This window comes from Ceratotherium simum, chromosome 19, assembly GCF_057802395.1.
Source record: "Ceratotherium simum simum isolate JZ-2026a chromosome 19, ASM5780239v1, whole genome shotgun sequence".
Lineage (NCBI taxonomy): Eukaryota > Metazoa > Chordata > Mammalia > Perissodactyla > Rhinocerotidae > Ceratotherium > Ceratotherium simum.
The window spans coordinates 36,798,011-36,821,628 of record NC_141918.1 but is presented as its reverse complement, the minus strand read 5'-3'; positions in this window follow the sequence as shown (position 1 = coordinate 36,821,628).

Here is a 23,618-nt window from a genome sequence, read left to right as displayed (position 1 = left end):
TAGGATGTTTGAGAAAGGGAGGGGATGGAAGTGTATATTTTAAGAGAAAGAGAAAGAAGTAATTCTGAGATCCTGAGAAGAGGTTGACTATGTTGCCAAAGGATCCTAAGCGTATCGTACCCCATGAAACAGTTTGGGAGGATGGCAGAGGAGAAGAAAAAGAACAAAATTACTCTCTGTGGCAGAGATATAGAGTTCAAGGGATGCTATAAGCTTGAACCATGAAGATGTCAGAATCAACTACAATGTACTGGAGATTGGGGGCCAATTTATCACTTTCCCAGTGGAGATTATAGACTTATTTTCTACTTCTCATAGTCTCTTAGGTTGTAGAGAGGACATGAACAGAACCCAACAATGACTAGAAAATGGACTATAATTAATTTAACAAAAAATATTGAAAATGAAATATTTCTTGTGGACCTCAGTTTGGGGTCCAATTAATACACAATCTAAATCAATCTTCTGCTGCTGATCATCAGTGAACTTTAAGAAACATTTTTTTAAAACTTTTAGGTAGAAAGCTGATGTGGGTGTAATATAATATCAAGAAATTTCTAAGGTGTTTGCCAAATGATCAAAGAAAATTTAGAAATTATGGCTATACAGTTGTCATGTGGATAAGTCACAAGGCAAATCATTTTGTAAACAGAGCACAATATAGTATGTCAGTATTTCAGTCTTATTTTAAAACTTCAATCAAAAAGAGTCAAATCCTCAAATGTTCCCTTTGAATCCTTGGTCTATAGTTAGGTACCATGTCAAGTAGAAGCATACAGTTTACTCAAAAATTCTCGGAGATTTCAAATGTTATATATATTTGATGATGATGAAAACAAGAAGTAATTCCTTCATCAATAGAAGATAGTGTGAAGGTTTCTTATAATCTACTCAGAAAATAGTTTACGGTTAGAAAAGGTCTACATATTTACTTGTATTCATTTTCTAGGACTGTCATAAGAAAGTACCACAAACTGAGTGGCTTAAAACCAAGGAAATGTATTGTCTCACAATTCTGAAGGCTGGAAATCTGAAATCAAGATGTCTTCAGGGCTATGCTCTCTCTACAGTCTCTGAGTGAGGATACTTCTGTGCCTCTTCCTACATTCTGGTGGTGTTAAAGAAAAATTACATTGGACAGTTAAGCAGACAAGGAAGATTTTATTCAAGACTATTGCAATAGGAGTCAAAACTATTACAATAGGGGAGAAAGACTGAACTCAACTCTGCTGAAACAAAAGGCAGGAAAGTTTTAAACCCTAGGGTGGAGCTAGTGGAAAAGCACTGGAGAGCATCTGTATTTGGGAGAAGATTTACATCTGAAAGCGACAGAGAAAGAATTTTACTGTTGCAGCTTTTCTAAAGTAAATGCTCTAAGAAAAGGCAGGTCAGGGACATCTAGTCAGGAAGAAACCTGTCTAAAGTTTAGTCTAGCTGAAGGAAACATTAAGGCTGTCTTGATCAGTAGTTGTTGGCAATCTTTGATGATTCTTGGCTTGGAGACAAATCACTGCAATCTCTGTTTGCATCTTCACATGGTCTTCTTCCCTCTGTATCTGTGTGTCTCTGTTTTTCTCTTCTTATAAGGACACTAGTTATTGGATTAGGACCCACCTTAATCCAGTATGACTTCACATTAACTAATTGCATCTGGAACAACCTCCAAATAAGGTGACATTATGAGGTACTGGGGTAGACAGGAAATTTGGGGGAATAGTATACAACCCACTACATATGTAATGCTGTATATGAAATTCAACACTCATGAGATGAACAGAGGAAACTTTACCTTATGGTTTGCTCCTAATATTAAGATCTACTAGCAAATTGTGTATTTTTTAAGCCATGCACACATACCCACAAACATACACACGCAAAATCATTGATATTCAGGATTACAAATGCAAGAAGAAGTATTTCTTCTGTAATTTACTATGAATAGTGAAACTATTGCTTTATTTCCTTACATTATTCACATATATCATTAAGAATAAAATGTCATCCATCTTCTAATAGGAAGATATGATTTTGTATAAGAAAAAGTAAAAGTAAGACTTTATAACAAGAAGAATAAATTAACAAGAGTTTTATTCTTTTTCCACTTATATTCATTTATATCTCTTTCTACTTATTCTGGTTCTTCATGTAATGATTCATATTTTTATATTTTCATAATTTTCTATTTTAGTCTGTTCTTATCATCTTTTAAAATGTCTTTGCTATAGATGTTGCTTCATTTTTTCTTTTGATTAAAGGCTTTACTAAAAAACAATCAGATTTGGTAAGCTTAGCTCAGTTCAATTATTATATGTAAAAATATTTCCTGTAAGAATGAGCACTCCAAACTAAAGTTAATTTTCACCAAGTAAAAAACTCTGAATAATACCATGCACTGCACACAGCTATTTAAAGATGAGAGAAAGCTATAAATAATATTGGATATAAATTTTAAAAAATACCTTTTACATGATATAATATGAATCCATGTAAAATAGCTTTATTTTTTATTTATTATGTATATTTAATGGAAGTCAATTTCCCACAGAAAATACGTTGCTTACCATAAATATTTTATAGTGCTTCCTTAGCCTGTAAAAACATGCATTTGCTCTCCAATTATCTGAGTTTTAGTCTCTTACAAAGATTGCTTAATCTCTTTTTACAACAGAAACTTTTCCTGAAAGCTTTGGTCACATTGATCTCTTCCATTTTTTTTTTTTTCGTGAGAAAGTTTGGTCCTGAACTAACATCAGTTGCCAATCTTCCTCTTTTTGCTTGAGGAAGAGTGACCCTAACATCTGTGCCAGTCTTGCTCTATTTTGCATGTGGGTCGTCGCCACAGCATGTTGACCAGCAGTGTAGGTCCACGTCTAGGATCAGAACCCGTGAACCTGGGCCGCCAAAGCAGAGTGCGCCAAAGTTAACCACTACACCACTGGCTGGCCCAATCTCTTCCTTTCTTGAATTTCATTAATGTTATCCATTTTACAGAATTTCTAACTTAATATAATGCTAGATGTTTGCTTGGGAATTTTCTTTGCCAGGTAGAACTGCAAGTAGGGAATTATTCTAGATTATTTTGCAGGTCAAATAAACTTTTCTCCCCCCATATACAAAACAAAAACAGTATAATGAGATAGAGATAATTAATGTCTGTAAAGGGTAGATTATCTTCACCAAATTTAGTTGAAGAAAGAATTTATGTAAAATTAAATATGTCCAATCAATGTGAAAATATCTTTGTTGAAAATGGTCAGTGAGCAGAAGTAAACATCTATTTATTCAAGTAATGTATTGAGGGCCTATTATATACGAGCCACTGGGCTAGTTTCTAGGGATTTGATGGTCCTTGCCTTCATGAACCTTACCTTTCAGTGCAAAGACTGACAGCTTAAAAGTAAATAAGGGCTGGCCTGGTGGCGTAGCCGTTAAGTTCGTGTGCTCTGCTCCAGGGGCCCGGGGTTCACAGGTTCAGATCCTGGCCATGGACCTGTGCACTGCATATCAAGCCATGCTGTGGCAGGCATCCTACATATAAAGTAGAGGAAAATAGGCACAGATGTTAGCCCAGGCCCAGTCTTCCTCAGCAAAAAGAGGAGGATTGGCAGCAGATGTTAGCTCAGGGCTAGTCTACCTCACACACACAAAAAAACAAAACAAGACAAAAATAAATAAATAAAATCATATTAAATGGGATAAGTGCTATAAACGACATTTACACTGTGCTGCAAAGATGTATCAGAAAGAGGAGGGAGGCCAGGTAACACTAATAATGAGACCTGTGCAATGAAAAAAGCATGCATTCATAGAGTCAGGAAAAGTACATTTCGCGCAGATTTATTAGAAAATGAAATTAGTTATTCTATGACTCTCTAGAGGGCCAGAGTAACTAAGCCTTAGTGAGCCAGGCCAATAATGGTAGAAGAGGTTGGATCAGATAATGGAGGCCTTTTGTCCTGGAAGGAGTTTGAATTGCATGTCAGTTGTGGGAAACTATCGATGGCTTTCTAAGCAAGTGCGTGGCATGAGGTCACATTCTTAAGAGATTCCTTTGGTTGTTTGAAAACACTAGGTTGGTAGCTATTGTCATAGTCTGGGCAAAAACTTATGGTAACTTGGACTAGGAAGGTGGCTAGGAAGATGGATAAAAGTGAATATTGAGGTAAATTTTGGCTGTAGAAACATGAGAACTTGCTGAAAGATTGGACATTAGTAAGGAAGTAAATAGAGAAAACAGTAATGATCCTAAGTTTTGTCATTGCCACATGAGTATATGTTACTGCTATTTACTGAGATGGCTAATTATAAGATTGAAAGGAAGCTAGTGTGTGGAGTAATTAAAGGTATAATTCTGGGCAGTCTAAATTTAAGATCTTATGATTTTTTTCTAAATAGGAATATGAAATAGGCAGTTAAATATTGTATCAGCAATTCAGAAAAGAGGTCTGGACAGAGGTCAATTTGAAAATTACAAATCTATACATGATGTTTCAAGTAATAGGACTATTTGATACTAACTGATATATTTAGTATTTATTGAGTGCTTACTCTGCCCTAAACACTGTGTTACATTCGTTATATTTATTACCTTACCGAGTCCTCATAATTTCATGATATATGCTCTCTTTCTTTACCCGTTGTGACAATGAAAAAACTTAGGTTTAAAGGGAACATATCAAGGTACCTTTTGGTGAAAATATCAGAAAGTCCAATTCTAACTGGCTTAAACTACATAGAAAATATAAAACTGAAGATAAATATGGCTTTATATGAGAATAGATATAGTATCTTAATGATGTAATTGAGGACATCATCTCTTTTTGTCATTTTATTATGCTTTTGTATTATTGGCTTCATCCCAGACTTGACTCATCTTGAGATCAAAGAGAACCACCAGGAGCTCTAATCTTCCACGGTTTGTATCCAACAGAGAAGAGAGAGCATCTTCGTCTTAGCCCTCACATGAAACTTCTGAAATTCACTTTGACTGACTTAGGCCAATCATATCTACCTTCAAATCAGTATCTGCTTCCCTGGGCTTCTGGAAGTCCCCAGGGCAGCAAGAAGAAAGATGTGTGGCGCCAGGGGATTCTAACCTTCTTAGCAAGTGTCTACTGAAGCTGCAGCTGAAATCAGAGGTGGGCTGAGGAGATGCGACACGTGGTTCCACAGGCAGTTTGCTCTAGTAATAGGAGAGAATTGGGGAAAAAAGATAAGAACAGAAAATTGAAGCAGGAATCAGGCCAGCATCACAAATGCATGCGATGAAATCCCCTTCATTTGTTAAAAGTGAGCTACAAATTTTGTTATATGTTTTCTAACAACCAATGGGAAAATGAAAATATAATCAGTTCCACAATTATAGAAATCAATCATAAGACAAAGTGAAGGTAATTAATAAGAATAACTATTCTGAGTATCAGGCACACTCCTCTCAGATAAACTCAAGATGCATCTAAGACAAGGGGCTATACAATGTAATAAATGATACTCTCAATAATGTCTTAAAAAAAAATCTATCCATGGTTATATAAAAAATTCCTTATACTGGATAATGACATTGCACTAAAATTCAACTCAGGATAAGATGTCCACGTACGCAGTTTACTGACGATCAGAATTAATCTGAGGATAATCTTTAGAGTATCTGAAGCAGTGGAGGGACTGAATTGCCTTTAGGTAATATTTTAAAATATTGTTTTTCTTAAAAAAAATTTTGATAGCTCTTATAGGCAAATATTTCCATATTTTAAATATATATACATATTATTTTATTCCCTCACAAGTGCTTAGGAGCAATTATACACATACAAGAGGGGGATAAACAGCTTTTAATTGACAATTAGCTCAATATGATTCTATACAACTTTGATGGAAAAAAATAAGCAAATGAAGCTGATGCAATTGTAAGTTGCTTTAACATAAGCAGGAGGTCTGAAGTGAGTGGCGAGAGTCTCATTCTACTCAGAGTATCGCTCAGACCATTCCTGCATCTCTGATTCCGATTCTGGCTGCCCAGATTTTGGACAAATATCGACACAGGAGCCATTGCAGAGGCGAGTCACAAGGATGATTTCAAAATGCTAACCATGTTCTATAAAGATGAGTTAAAATAATGGTGGAGGTTTCATTTTGAGGGCGAGGGATGATAGAACTTAATAGCCAGCTTCCAAGATGTGAACAGATGGCATAGAGAAGACGTGCCAGGTGTGTGAGTGCTGATTTAAGAGGCAGAACTAGAGCCATAGCACACAATATATGTGGAGGTAGAGTTCTGCTAACTTGAAGGAAGACTTATCCAGTAGTCAGAAATTTCAAATATGACATAGGCTTCAACAGCAAGGAACGGATTCCTGTCCTTGGAGAAATGTCAATAGGAAAAGATATTAATGAGAAATGATTCAACTTTAGAATGCATAGTTGTACTAAGTGATTATAAGGTCCATTAGAAAACTAAAAGTCTGTCATTTTGGTCAGCATTCAAACTCCTTACTACTTAATAATATTAATCCATTCAATAATTTCTTTTCAATCCAATACTATGTGCTATGTGCATTTCTAAGCATTGAAAAATACAGCAGTAAATAAGAAATTGAAGGCTCCCTTGAAGCTTACTCTATTTGGTAGGAGTTGGAGGAGACAGATTAACAATAAACAAATATATAATAGGAAGGAAAAAAAGTAGGATAAGGTGCAAAACCTCCCTCTCACTCTGAGGAATGTGTTTGATGTGACAGGTGTTGACTCCTGCCTCTGAGGACTGCTGCGTTCACCTTCTTGTCCAGTGGGCTCTGTCTGGGAGTCTGCGTTGGCTTTCACCATCTACCACTGAATCCATCCCTCTGGGCTCATCCTTGCTGATCTCTCTAGGATCTCTGGGTACTGGGCATCCTTGGTCTTTTCAATCTGAGTGCCATTTAAGTTTCTATTCTGATGGTATGAATATATGTAGTTACACAAACATGTAACGGGATTTGAAGTGGGTCATAATAGAGCCATTGATGCAATCAGTCAAAGATGGCTCCCCTAATTAGAAACATCACAGTAAAAATTCAACGTCAAGAGCTGGCCCAGTGGCATAGTCCTTCAGTTCGCATGCTCCACTTCAGTGGCCTGGGGTTCAAGGGTTTGGATCCCAGGCACGGATCTAGGCACTGCTTATCAAGCCATGCTGTGGTGGCGTCCCACGTATAAAATAGAGGAAGATGGGCAAGGACATTAGCTCAAGGCCAATCTTCCTCAGCAAAAAGAGGAAGATTGGCAACGGATGTTAGCTCAGGGCTATTCTTCCTCACACACACACACACACACAAAAAATTCAATATCAAAGTTACTAAAACTGTGTGTCTCAAAGCGTGATCTGAAAGGCACCTACATAAGAATCACAAGAAATACTTGTCTAAAATGGAGATTCCTGCTCCTTCAAGTGACAATTGAATCTTTGTCATTAGAGGCTGTCAATCAATATTTTGAACAAACTCTTCAGGGATGTGTATTTATATTGAAGTTTGAAAACCTCCACATCAAGGAGTAAGAACTCAACCAATAAAAAATATAAGTACCTTAAAAGGAAACTTCAGAAACATCAAAAATATAGAATTGTTATATACAAGAACCAGAGAAAAGAAAATATGGTTCTTGCAGACCATGGCTGTGGTACCTAGAGAAAGTTAGGGGACTTCTCAGTCTCCTGAAAATTATGAGCAAGGCACAGAGGCCGTGCTTTCTCCAACCCCAGCCAGTATCTGTTGCCTCTGGAGAGGGTGGTTCTGTTGATACCAAGCGACATAATATAAAAAGGGATCAGATTAAAGTTAAGAGAATTCATTTTCTAGAAAACAGAAGGTTCCTGTAGTGGCCTACAATAACTTGTAAAAAGTTAAAAATCACTTATTAATTACTTTCAAACACAGCCATGTTATGTGACAATTGTTACAAGGATGCTCATACAATCTTCCTATCTAAACCATAAGTTCCTCAAGGAAACCTTCTTTAATAACTTTTCCCCCTATGTATAATCAAGAGAGTATAAAAATATTCAGCACAGAGTAAACACTCAATATTCCGCTTTTGGTGATGGTGGCACTTTTAAACCTCTAGATTCTTGGCCAGATGAGGACTTTTCTAAGGTAATTAAGAAAGGGAAACAAGACTTTAATGTTTATTATAGTTAGATCTATACAGAGAAGTGGATTTAGCCACACTTATTATTCATTATCACTAAATGTCCTATATTGAGAGAGATAGAAGGAGAGAATGAAAGAGAGAGAGATTGAGAGAGGCTTATAGACTTGATTTATTTACCATTAAAATAAGAAAAAATTGGTAGCAGTGGATTCTAAAAATTCATTTACCAATATCTTGAAGACAAGAGAGTTTCTGGTTAACATCTGCATGACTTTTCAGAGAACACAGTGAGTCAGATTAACTTAAAATCTCCAATGACAGAGTGACAGTCCTTGTAGATGAAGCAAAGTGCTAGCTACAATGTCACTTGGTTTCAGCGAAGGTTTTGATTCTACAATTTATAACAAAATTATAAACTAGGTTCAAAGATTTGGTACAAAGTAAAAGCTACGCAGTGGTTAAGTGACTGAAGCTGGACCTTCCTGTTTGGAGGCAGAACTTGTCCAGTATTTTTCTCTGTTATCTTTTGATCAAACTAGTCAGCCTTGGCTCATCTACATGGTGTTGTAATTGAAACGACTAATCCTCATGTATGCCTATAATTACACTGTCATGTAAATTAGTTGCGGCTGATTAGTTGGACTCCTAGTCAGAATTATTTTCTAATGCTTCTGCTACAGAGAGTCTAGACAGAGACTGAATGATGTTATGAATGCTATACAACTATCTTCACATGTGCCAAGGCTTAGGGGACAGACTTTACTAACTCTGACTAGAACTCTGAGAGTCATTTGTGAGATACACATGGAACACAATATCTTGCAAGTTCAAAGGTAAAGTCTTAGAGGATCCTATAATCATGTTCAAAAAAGAGTAAGTGCACTTTTGAGATATTGTAAATCCTTGGAATGGAATACTGGAAATTCACAAGGGAATCAGAATTATACCCAACTACTTCAAAGATCAATGTTTAAGAAAATATAGATATTGTTTTTCAGTTTTAAATTTCCTACTGGAGACATTAGCCATAGGAGATTAAGTTCATAAATTCAAACAGAGAGATTCAATCACCAAATGTTTAAGAACTAGATTAAAAAGATTAACAATACTGAAGGATTTAGTACAGTACAGTGTGTTCTTTTTCATGTATATGTTAACAATACAGTGCCTAGTGAATTTTATTTCTCTAGGTATAGCAGGAGAAGAAGTTATGCAATTGTGCAATTAGAAACACATGATTTTCCCTATGATTGCGTGTTGAGTTCTGCTTCTTAGATCTAGGATGCCATCTTGAAGAATGTGGAAAGTGTCTATGATCTGCCTAGCCAGCGTTCTAGTTAAGTATCATCTATCTGCTGTCTATCTATCTGTCTGTCTGTGTCTGTCTATCCATCATATTCTTGAAAGGATTTAGCTTGGTTCTTTGATGCATACTTAGAAAAATAGTGTACAAAATTTAGCAGTCTATAAATTTGCATTGGGTTATATTTGCCTATCACAAAAATAATTCCACTTGAAGGAGGCAATACTTTTTTTGAAAAAAAAATCATATTACATAGTATTGAATAATTAAGAGGTTTAGAGGTAATAGATAATAATTATTCTTTGATTATATTTAAAGAAGAAATATTATTTAACGAAGAAATAGTGATAACACCATGCTGGGCTGTTACAGTGAAACTTCTACACATTCTTCATTGCAGTGGTAGTCCATGCCTACTGCATTCCTTTCCAGTATTCTGGGCAGAATATCCATTAACTCTCCTAATTGGTATCACATGTAGGACAAGGGTTTTCAACTCTCCAACAGTTTGTTTAACAATAATTTGCTCAAAAAGTCATCCATGTGAAGGTCTCTATAACAATGTAAAGTTCTCCCTAGTGTGCAGCAGGTAATTATTTTTCTAAAGTTGAGTTGGACAGTAATCTTTGTGTAAACACAACATTTCCATGCAGTCTGTTGATGATTGTTAATTAATTTCTGCCCATTGATGTAGTGAAAAAATTCATTTAGAAGCTGTGAATTAAATGAAATATTAATTACATTCTAGAGGTTTCAAAATACCACAAAATGATAACAAAAGTAGGCATTGATAAGCTTTTAATTGCAACCCATTCAAATGAGCTATTATGTTTTCATAACTGCTTATTTTTCATTAGTTATCTGTCAGTGTATAATACAGTTGTTAATTGAAGTAGAAACAGAATGTGTGAACTTTGTTTTCCCAATTGTATGGTTGAGTTTTCCAGGAAGACAAACACACACATAGCCATAGCTGCTTTGCATTTTCAAGACTAACAATGCTAACAAGATGGAACCAAAGAAAAGAAAACAGGACAGAGAAAATGACACAGTTTCAGAGAGCATGACCTTTCCACAGCCCTCCATGAATAGGGAGAAGCCAGAAGACTCAACAGACTACCAAGTACAGACAGCCCAGATGAATAAAATCATTTTATGTCTGTCCAATGTAAAGATGTTCAAATAGAAAATGATTGGCTTTTTTGTTCACAGATAAAATAAAACATACCAAAGGAAAGAAGCTTCCCTCTGCTTTCAAAAATTTAACATTGAATGGGCCTTACTATGGAAACTACTTTATTATTTTTAAAATACTAATTTGTTCAAGCATTGTGGTCCTAATTATCATATTTTTTAATTCTGCAAAAATAATACTTGATAATAGAATTAGAAGAAAATTTTATAGTTTAATCAATGCACTCCTCCTAGGCAATAATAATCTATCAAGAGATAAATAATATATCCATTTTGTTCAACGTGCATTTTTGATCATATTTTTTAAGCCCATTTGAATCTTCTTTGTCTAGTATTGAAGACTGTATACACTATGCTGTTGGTCTCTTCTATGGTACTTTCACTTAGAAACTGATCTCTTATATCTGTCAGAACGATATTTTTAAAAATTATCTGGAATTGAAATAAAATACAGTAAAAATTCCCACATCCTCTATAATTTTGGTAAGAAAAATGCATTTTTATTAGCTAAAGTATCATTCTGCAAAAAATCATCTTAGGAAACTAGAACTCTAGAAAATATCCTTTGGTTAGTTGCAATGGTTGAATGTCCATTCCTTCATAGGATGGAAAATTTAAAGCTTATGTTTTATTAAACTTTAAAATAATCATTATTTCATGAAGCTAAGTAGAGTCTTTTTAAATCAACTGTAGAACTGTTTGCCTTCTAGCCCACACAGATGCTGTTTACCGTGTTTAATGAAATTTTGTTATTGTACCACTTTTAAATATAACAACTAAGAACTATGATCTGTCTAAACGCACACAAACACACACAAACACACACACACACACATCTCATTTCATTCACCCCTAATCCCACTCCTCTTTACAGACATTTCTCTCTACATTTCCATGAGCACACACATAATATATCTTTTAAACACAAGTGGGATCAGATTATGTATATTGTTCTGTAACTTGCCTTTTTCAATTCGCCTTCTATCAAATACATTATGTCAGAAATATATAACCACATTTTCCTTTTAAAAAGAACACTCCAGGGGCTGGCCTGGTGGCGCAGCAGTTAAGTGCGTGCACTCAGCTTTGGCGGCCCGGGGTTCGCAGGTTCGGATCCTGGGCATGCACTGATGCACTGCTTGTCAGGCCATGCTGTGACGGCATCCCATATAAAGTAGAGGAACATGGGCACAGATGTTAGCTCAGGGCCAATCTTCCTCAGCAAAAAAAAAAAGAGAGAGAGAAGAGAAGGATTGGCATTGGATATTAGCTCAGGGCTGATCTTCCTCACAAAAAATAAAAAAGTAAATTAAAATGAACACTCCATTTTACATATTAAGAATGTACCACATTTTACCTAACAACTTTCATATTGATGGGAATTTAGGTCATTTTTCAGTACTTCAATACTGCAATCACAGCTATAAAGGACATCCTTGCACCCATATCTTCATGTGTCTGTGCTAAAACTATGAAGGGATGGCATCCTGTAAGTTTTCTAACATTCATCAAGAACGATGTTCATCATTACGATTGAGAGAATGTTCCCTTTGAACTTATCTTCCAGGTGCTTATTTTTTGTTTCAGGAAATGAATGTTTCAGCTCCGTTAAAATTAGAAAAGGGCATCCTTTCCACTAGCTTTAATAACCTAGGTCACAGCTCTTGGCAAGCCGAACACCAGTTGGGTTTTGCCTCAAGACACACATTCAACCAGGTACCCTTGTATGGGGCACACCCGGCAGCCTTGAAGGAAGTGCCCTGAGACTGATCTCATCACCTCATGCACTCTAGATTAATTGTAGGAGGGGCACTCTTTTCCAATAGCTTCAGAAGAGTAACAAGACTTCACCAGCAAAGGGGCTGAATGTGCAATGGAAAAACCCTGGAGTAATTGTCAGTCGACTTTGGTCTAGTTCCAGCTTAGCTTTTGTCTAATAATGTTACCTGTGACATAAAAAATCTTGACTTGGGTAATTCTTAGGCCACTTCCAGATCTAAAATCCTATCGTTCTTAACCACACAGCATACGGTTAAACGTTAGGACTCAGGGCTCAGACCACCTATGTTCAATCCTACCTCTGCCACTTATGAGGTCACTACCTTAAGAAGTCATTTTATCTCTCAATGCCTCAGTCTCATTATCTTAAAAAAAAGAAATAACAACAGCATCTACCTTATAGGATCGTTGTGAGAATTAAATAACTTAAGGCACACAAAATGCTTAAGAAAGTGTCTGACGCCTGGTATGTGCTCAATATGCGATGGCTGTGATAATAATAGTGAAATACAAATCTCTAAAAGAACTCACAAAACCCTGGGCCCCCGACTACTTCTCCATCTTTATTTTTTTCTGTGGATAAGGCTGCTCCTCAACATACATCTCCCAAGAGCTTTTCCACATGCCATGCCTTCTGTTATCTCTGCTCAGCTCCCAGGCATTTTTATCCTCAAGGCCTGGTACGTATTAGGTGTTTAGCAAATATGTGTGGAATGCTATTTTCTTTGGTGACTGTTCTCTGCATCTGGTAGCTACCCCCTGGGAGTTGTAGGACTATAGTGTGATAGCGATCAGAACTGTTCATAAATGTCAGTTCTCTTGTTCTAAATGCATGGCGGGACTTCAATCTTTCATATGCTTGTAACAAGCTGCAACCATGTAACTTGCTCAGACCACGGAAATGTAAAAAACTGATATGTGGTTCACTTTCTAGATATAACTTAGGAGCTGCTATGCAGCCACACTCTTCTCTCAGCCTCTGTGGTCATGGAAGCCTGTCTCAATGGATCCTCTGTCAACTTGGGTCACTGAGTGACTTGGGGAACAAAGCCCCCTTGCCAACCAACAATAAACATGTAGCCTGAGCAAGAAAGAAACTTTGTTGTTTTAAGTCACTGTAGTATTGGATTATTTGTTATCTTAGCAAAACTAGCCTATCCTGACTGATATAGGTAGGTGAGGGCAGAGCTGCTAACAATTCAGAATCGTTTCCCTGCTTTTTGAAGGCAAATTTTGCAAATATAAGTTATTTTATTGCCGGTAAAATATGCCTAGATTCAAGTGTGAAAATATAAACTTAATTAAAATTAAAACCTTTACTCAATCTGTGAAAATGTAGTATTTTGGCTTGTTTTAAAGTATACTATTCAAAATATCTTATTAATTAAACATTTTTCTGAATCAGCATTCTCTACCTGGATGCATGTAGGTCTTACTTGGGGAGTTAAAATAAGGAATATTCTTACAGCTTCACCTCCAGAGATTCTGATTGGCCTGGAGTGGGGGGCCAGGGCCTCACTATGGTGCATATGATTCCAGTGTGCAGCTAGGGTGAACTACTGCTCTAAATGTATATATAGTCTAATCGAAAATGCCCATCACTGGACTTAACAGGTTGCTTTAAAAAATTTCTGAGGTGAAGACAGCTGCAACGTAACCCTGGAAAAGTCATTTAATTTTTCTAGACCTGCTTCTCATCTATAATCCTGGGGTAACAACTTCCATTCCCAATGTCTTACGTGGCTCTACACATTTTGCACAAGTGAGAATTGGTCTCTGCTTCACTCTTCACCTGTGAACGATCTTATAGGTCAGATATCAGAGGCAATGTCTGAGCATGTATCAGTTCTAATGAACAGAATGGATTTCCAAATTAAAAATTTCCTCTCACAAGACAACTATTAGTTTTTGGGATTTTCATAGCCACTGTCCATATCAATAGTAGTTGGAGGGCAAGTATTGACCTGAGATGAGTAGTAATGAAAAGGAGTATTTTCCTAAAATCTGAGTTTAGATTCCCTTTCCCTTCATGTTAAAAAGAAACTAAAAGTATTCCTCAGTAAAAGTACACTTAAAACAAGCTTAGTTGAAACTCAACTGTGAGAGAAGGAGACATGTAGACAACTATTATGTTTGGAATACTGATGTCATTAAGCAATCTACTCGCTCTTGGTTGTTTTGCTTACTCACCAAAATAGACATGTGCCTTTCAAATGCATCCCATGTAGTCTTTCGGGTAATAATAGTAGGTAATATCACAGTTGATTGTTTGGGTTTTATTGTATGAGTTGACTAGTATATTCTAAAAGTCAGTCATTTTGTCTATACCATGCTCATTGTGTACAGGCACTCTGAGGAAATTTCTTGTGTCAGACATAGTGAAATACGTAAGAATTGTCTCCTTTTTTTTTTTTTTGGTCCTGAACTCATGTTGACTTTTAAAGATTATATGGAGATAACTCAGTTGATTGTATTCCACATTTGTTCTTCAAATGTGCCAAGACACTGGGCTGAAGTAGTTTTACCAGAATTGTTACATATGTTCCTGGATGTCATTCTTGCAGCCAGTTCATTTGTCATTCCATAAAAGGAGCAAGAATTGTCTTATTAAAACAAGAAAGAAACAAAAATTCAACTTTGTGTAAATAAGTATATTCAAGAGAGATGAAATTAGTGAAATATTGAGACAAATATTGTATCTATATATATATCTGTAGCTATAAAAATAAAAGACATTTTAAGCATATATTTATATATATTCTGAAGTTACCACTATTCAAAAATGGTCAGCTTTTGCACTTGTGTCTATATTAATATGTAGGATCTGATATAATAATTTACTCGTTTAACTTTTTATCATTAGGAAGGACAATAATAACATCCAAAATCAGTAATTAGTTTGAGAAACAAAAAGGCAAGTGGAGGCATAAAGGATTATCCTTTCTTGTTCAATAAACACAATGCCAATGTGCTAATGGTCACTAATGAGGGCTGCACGCATCAATTTAATAAATTATTGGCTTGAAAAGAGAATTGTGGACAAGACATTATCTAAAAATGTCCCAATTTTTAATGGACAACCAGCACTGTACTTACTTTCACATAGAATCCATTTAGGTTGGCAACTAATTTCACAGTAATAGAAAACCATTAGAAATTAATAAATAATTCTCTCCTCAAATGTCAAACAAAATGGCAGTTGTTTTATTGCTGAAGCTGAATTAACATTTCAAAAATCTTAGGATTTCAAGTTTTACTTTTTATTTCATAAATCCAATCTCTTTCAATTGTTTTAAAGCAAAAGTATATCCTTGTTCCTGGTCTGAGGTAAAACACAAGGTGATATATGCACATAATTTATATATGACAAATATACAAATTATTAATGAATTAAATTGTTTTTCTTTGCTTTGTTTCTTATTTGGTCCTTGGAGTACCACTATGTGGATTCTGTGGCTGTTTAACTTGGTTAATCTGTGTGCTTGTTCCTGACTTATCCCTTCTTCTTTATGGTCTACCTTCTCCAGTAGGGCTTTCCACTTTGCCTATACACAGGGTCACTTCTCTAAACAATAAACTATCCTTTAAGCTACATAATCAACTTCAGGTTACCATACCTTTTTCTCTTTTTAAAAAATTATTATTATTATTTCACCTTTGGTTTTATAAGTTTAATTTGAATTTTTATCAAAATAACTTTTGTTTAAAGGTCAAATAATAGGGCTTATAAGAACAAATAAGTAGTCTCCTAGCTTATCTTCCTATTTCTAATTTCTTCTCTCTAGAGTTCTTCTCTTTCAAGTTCAGTTCAATTTCTACTGTTTTTTTTTTCCCTGAACGTACTGTTATTTTTCTAAATAAAATATGTATATGTAAGTGCTGATTTTTCAACTCTGACGTGGTATGTTGATTTCCCACTTATGAAATATGAGTTTACACACATATATGCACACACAAATACTTCTTTTCTATCCTCTCAATGCATTTATTTCACATTTTTTGTTAAATCTATATTCATTTCAACTATAAATCAACTTGTAGCTCAATCACATATATATCATTATTGTTTATTTTCTTGTACAACTTTTTCTTCTCTCGGAGAGTCATAGTGGCCTTGATTTGTCAGTTGTTGAGGTTTTGTTGTAACTGTTGCTAGTCCACAAGCTGTCTGACAGAACTGGAGGGCTTTCTCCATGGGACCAAACACACCAGAGGATCTATCAGGTCCACTCTCTCCCCCAAAAATACCTTTCCTGGTGCCCCGACCTTCTGCACCAATCTGAATTGTGTGAATAGGCAAGCTGCACAATGACTTCCCCGGGATTTTCTTTCACTTTCTTTCTGGGGATTTTCTTTTGTTCTTTTCCAAAGAAAATCCCTTGTTTACTGAGTTTCATTCCTTTGTCTTTCTTATTTAAGGCGCAATTTTGGTGAAATAAATCTGCACATATCTTCCTGAAAAAAGGTACATAGGTGTAAAATTCTTGAGTCCTTGTATCTCTGATAACGTCTTTGATTTTCCCTCATATGTGGTTAATGCTTAGTCCAGGTTTAGAGTTCCAGATTGGAAATTATTTTCCTTCAGAATTTTTAAGGCACTGTTTTATTGGCTTCTAGCTTCCAGTGTTGTTATTGAAAAGCTTAAAGCTGTTCTGATTTCTAATCATTTGTATGTGATCTGCATTCTTTTTCCTTTCTGAAAGAGTTTACATTTGTTTTTCTTTAATCCTTATAAACTAATTTTTTATAATGCTATGCATTGTTGTGGGTAGGATGGACTTTTTTTTTTTCATTTATTTTTTTGAAGTAGGTACTATTTATATATGAAGTTACACAGGTAGTACATTCAAAACTGAGATTAGAACCCAGGTAGTCTAGCTCTACAGTCTTCTTTCTTGGCTGTTAAACTAGGAAGAGAATAACATTTGGCAAATTTAGCTTGGGATAAGTTTTTCTCTCGTGATTGTTCAAATTCTGTTGTGTATTGGTGCTCCCATAGACTGAGAATTTTCTGAGTGCTCCATGGAAAACAACATACTTTTCGTTAAGAAACCACAATGATTAAATCATAGTAACCATTGTTAATATATATATTCTCTTGGAATATACTGTTATAAACACCTTATACACATACAAATCATCTTTAAAATAACTGGAACAGTCAATCTATATAATAGAATTTTACACTTAACAATTAGTAATCACAAAACAGCAATGACAGTTAACATAAGAAGGATAGTAAAACTGTCAATTAACATACATTCAAATAAAAATACACATAGGGATTTTTTTAATAAGATAAACTGACTGTGAATTTCACGTGGAAAAAATAAAAAAAACAACAACAAAAACCAGGCAAATTTTGAAAACAGAGTAATGATGATAGACTCATTTTAGATATTAAAATTTATAGGGTTCCAAAAATTTAAATAATATCGTACTCTTCAATAAAGAATAGATAGATTAATTGAATAGAATAGAAATTTCAGGAATAAGATCAGATGTTTCAGGAGTGTAACATGTCATAATTAAACAAGCAAAAGAGGAAAAACCGGATTATTCAGTAAGTAGTATTGGGTCCTTCTGCCATCACTGAAAACATGAAAGTCAGGAACAGCTAAGATATGTGGCAGTGTTAAACAATCCCCAGATATCAGTGACTTAAAAAAAATCAAGAAGATTTCTTTTTTATGCTGCATGTCCATTGTAGGTTAGATGGGGGCACTGCCCTGCATCATATTCAGGCACTTAGGCTGAGTGAGGTTCCTGCGCCAGGCTTCCACTGTTGCCAGGGCAGGAAAATAAGAAAATGGTGTATTACTCATTGGTTCTTTAAGCTTCTGAACAAAATGATACACATCACCTTGATTTGCATGTCTTTAGCCCAAGTGAGTCAAATACCACCACCTGCTTTCAGGGTGGATAATAAGCAAATATAATCCTATATGTGTTTGGAAGAGGACAGATGTAAAGATTTAGTGAAAAGTGCATCAACTCCTTCCTCATCTTTCTTCCCACAACCACCTTCACCCACATTCCAAGAGAGACTACCCAATAGTATCGTCCAGTCACATCATCTGCTGAAAGTCCAGGAGCTCAGGATTATGCCGTTATAGACTGAATGTTTGTGCTCCCCAAAATTCATATGTTGAGATCCTAAACCCCAATGTACTGGTATTAGGAGGTGGGGCCTTTGAGAGATGATTAGGTCGTGAGAGTGGAGCCCTAGTGAATGGGATTAGTCCTCTTATAAGGGGGGAAAGAAACCAGAGTTTTCCCCTTCTGCCATGAGAGGACACATCAAGAAGATGGCCGTCTATGAACCAGGAATCAAGTTCTCACCAGACGCTGAATCTGCTGGCACCTTGATCTTGGATATCCCAGCCTCAGATCTGTGAGAAATAAATTTCCATTGTTTATAAGCCACCCAGTCTATGGTGTTCTGTGATATCAGCCTAAACTGATTAAAACATGCCTTGTAGTCCCTACAGCAGCTCGAGATGTGGCACCTATGAAGTTTAGTTTAGTTCATAGATCACCCCAGTAGATAAAAGAGACACTGTCTGCTCCATACTCCCAGTGTATAATAATGAAATAGGGGTGTGATAACTACAATAAGTGCTCTTGTTTGGAAATAGGAAACTTGGAGATATTCAGCAGACACTGATGTTTAGACATTTCTGAAAGCCCAAAGAAGATGCTTTGAGGGATCCCTTGTTCCTTGATTGAGTTCTGATTTCCCTCCCTGGAGAGAATTTCCTTCTCTATTGTTCTTCTATATCCCTGGCTTCACTCTCAGTGAAATTCTTCTTTTTTCATTGTCTTCTAGGTCACATCTGTAGTGGGCATCTGGGGATATGCCCTCCTTGGAGACTGACCAGAATTCTCAGCCTTCCTGGTAGATGCTTAGAGACCAGTGATCTCTAAGAATTACAGATTTTTTCCCCCACAGGTTTAAAGTTTCTTTAACAATGGAATGTTCTTAAAAACATAGTAAGATTTTTATTTATTTTATGCTAGTAAGTTCTGTAGGCCAACAGGTACACCCACACATCTTTTCTGTTCAATGTCATGCCTTTCTTTCTTGAATGAACTGGAAGTATCTCAGGCTTATCTGATTTGAATAGAAGAGCCAAGATCTCATTGCTTGAGCCATTTGTTCAAATGAATGGATTTACTGCCTGCCACACCTTGACTTTGATATACTTTCATGCATTCAGAGTTTTAATACTGAGTGTGATAGATATACTCCCATGACAAGGCTAAATTTAAATTAAATATATCTCCTTAAAGTATTTCTCATTTTTAACTTTTACTTTTAGGGGTTGAGAAGGAGTTGTCACTTTAAACCTTACAAGTCCCTAAGTTTGTAGACTATTTTTTTTCATTATTGGTTGAAATTGGCCATTTTTATTTTTTTTGATCTCAGTTCATTCTCGCAATACTTTGCCAAATTTAATAGGCAATAAGCAAGGCACAGTACAACATATAGTTTACCAATGTCTTTCCTTGGGGCTAAAAGTCCATTAAATGTATGATCTGCTTCAAAAGTTACCACAGGCAACAATATTACTAAGTGTTTCATCAAATCATAAAATGATTTACCATGCCCCCAGTCCCTGATACAGTTTCTATGGTGGCCACCTCCAAGCCCATAATATCCCCACTTTTAGATATTAATTACTGTATTCAGTGAGGATAGGTTAGGTTTTGCTGTGGTAACAAAGTCTTAATGGGTAAAAAGAACAATAGTTTATTTATTATTCATGCTGTAGGTTTATTGTGGTTTGGCTGAAGTCCTCTGCTCTGTGGTACACTCGCTTCCGCTCCATACCCAAACTGTCCAAACAGCTACTACCTGTGGAAAAACGGAAACAATTTTGATGGAAGGGAAAGAGATTATATTGGCTCTTAAATTTCTGCCTGGAAGTGACACATGACATTTTTCACATTTCATTGGACAAAGCAAGTCATATGACTACATCTGAATTCAAAGAGGCAGGGAAATACCCTTCTAACCTATGCCTATAAACAGAAATAAAAATATGAATAACTATGAATAACTAGCACTAAAGAACTTCTACAGTTTCTATCTCATTGCTAATCAGACAATAAATTCCTAATATTTCTATAATTTAATGCTAAAAAATATTCTCAGAAAATAAATATAATTTTTTATATAATAGTGTCGAAAAGGACTTACATATGACATAAAACCAAGTACTCATAGAAGAATATATTCATAAATATAACATCATAAATCTTTTAAAATTGGTAAACTATAAAAGAAAACATCATAAACAAAAGTCAGAAGACAAAGGACTGATGGGTAAATTACTTGTAACTCATATTGCAGAAAGAGAGAATTCCGTCAATGTAGAAAGAGTTCTAACAAATCAATAAGATAAAATGCTATGACCCAATAAAAAATTGGGTAAGACATAAAAATACAGAAAAGGAAATATAAATGTCTCTTAAGCATATTAATAATAATATTCATAATAAAAGAAATGTAACTAACTACAGGGAGATCCCAATTTTTGAATTATCAGGTTGGTAAAGATGAGAATGTTTGACAACGCACTGATTTTAAGAGAAAAGTAGAGAGGGAAAAGAAAGTCTCATCTATTGCTGGTGGGAAGGTAAATAACTACACAACTATGAAGAAAAATGTGACAATATTTACTAAGTTCAAACATGTACATAGCTTTTGACTCAACCATTCCAATTCTAGGTATGTTTATTACAGATAGGATGTGAGAGTAAACATATATAATAGGAGACATTCATTACAATATTTTTTATGGTAGCAGAAGTTTAAAAACAACATCTGAACCCATAAAGATTGGAAATTGATTAAATAATTAATAATTAATACTGCAAAAACAAGAATATAAACAGATCTGAAGAACACATAAAGTAGTAACAATGATTGCTTCTAGACAGAACTGAGTACCTGGTGACAGGGGATGATGAAGATTTTTTATAAGATTTTTTTGTATCTTTCACATTTTATGTTAGATGTACTAGCTATTCTGAAGTAAATTGAATTGACAAAAATTATTTTGAAGAGAGTTTGAATTTCTCTTTAAAATAATAGCTTAGGGATGCTAATGCACTTTTTGTTGGGCAAATTACATCTGGCTTTAATGCATACAATTTAGCAATATGGATCTGATAAATATTATTTCCAGAAACACTTTGTTTAATTGTTCCGCATATTTTAAAACTCATGTCTACACAAGACATCTGACAGTGACAATGTCCATACAAAAATTATAATCACTGAATCCTATTAAACTAAGGTACTCGCATGCAAATTCGATGGTTTTTCACACAATATACAAAATCTCTGTAAATTAAACTAACCTTTTTTTGATTAAATATGTCAACATATCTTTTTTCTCTCCTCTTCATTAGGTTTATTTTCACATATTAACTTTAGTCCCAACACAATTACTCCAACTTTTGCTTTTTTTGAGTTTATTTAATGTATATATGTTCTTCCTAAATAGAATTATTATTTTTTATTTTCTTATAATTTAATTTTGTTTTTTGTTAATTGCTCTGAAAGTCACATATTCTGAGACAAACAAGCAGTGACATTTCTTATTATTCCTAGCCACTACATGTGTATTTCTAAAACCTGGTGTGATCAGCAGATTTGTATAACAACCAGATATTTAGATTAACAAATGATGATATGAATTGATCATAAGCTTTCTCTACATATTCTGTAGGAATACATAAAGCAAAAATTAGAGCAAAGCAATTTATTAGTTTTGATAACATTTAGAAAAAATTGGAATATAACAAAGAAACAAAACAATGTAATTCTGATCTAACAATGATTAGATAGAGACTGAATCAGCTTTAATACATCCTTTGCAAGTGCATTAACATAGACCTGTAGATGAGCAATTGGGATATTTATATCATATGTATTAACTGATTTCAGATAGTTTCCCTTTTCCTTTTCACTAACATAAACAACAAATTTTCTATAATAAGATTGTGAGATAATGTATATAGTGTAAAAGACTGTTAGTCACAAAGCTATTTGTGTATGTATATTTAATGGAGCAGAATTGGTCCAAAGCTCACCTGTACCAAAGGAGAACACTTAAAAAATTACAACTGGAATACGTTTATATTTCTAGATGAAAAGCAGTCATTTGTTTGTTTTATGTTTTTATTTTATGTTATTCCTTAAAGATAGCAACAGACTCCATACCTGATATCAATATAAGATGTATAAAATTTTCACTTATTTGTGGAAGTAAATTCAATCATATTATTTGGTAAATAATAAATATACTATTTAAATAAAATAAAATATATTATAGTTTCAGCAAACAAACCAACAAAATATTTCTATACTGTATATTTCAATTTATCCACTATTTAATGCATTGCTATTTCTTTCTAGTATTAGTACTAAATGTTTAACTAAACCCTGTGTCTGTTTGCTAGTTGAAAAATCCACAGTAGTCGCGTAGGATGCTATAATAATTAGGATACAATCTAAGTTGTGATAACAAAGGAAACCTAAACTACAGTGGCTTCATCAAGGTGAAAGTGCTTTTTTCTCTCACATAAAAGACTGAGTATGTATGCAGGGCTGTTATAATGGCTTGATCATGTTGGATGCAAAGATTCCCTTTATCCTGCTGACTTACTAAAATGAGTCTTTTATTTTATAGTTCCAGGTACTGCTGTGCCCACCATCATGTCCACATACCAGTTACCAGAGAGTTGGGAAGAAATGTTCCCATCCCATTGGTCAGAACTTAGCTACATGTCCATACTTAACTTCAAAGTATGTTGAGAAATCCAGTCTTGACTCTGAATGATATGTGTTCATCTAAAATTCAGGGGTTTTGCTGTTACAGGAGATAATGGATTTGGCCACTAGCAGTATCTGCCGTATTTACAAATTATGTGTGTTTATTTCATCCCCATCCTTCTACCTGCACCCCCTATTGGTGGTGGTGCTTGAAAAATCTATCAGGACTTAATGCTATATTCAAATGTAAATAGCAAGAACTATGCTCCATCTCCCCTCATTCTGCTCAGGTTTTTGAAGACATCTCATTTTAATTGTCTTCTGATCTTGTGAAAGGACAAATTAGAAAATAAAAAATTGTGATTCAGTCATTCTGTGCTTTCTTTCTTTCTTCTTCTTTTTTTTTTTGGTGAGGAAAATTGGTCCTGA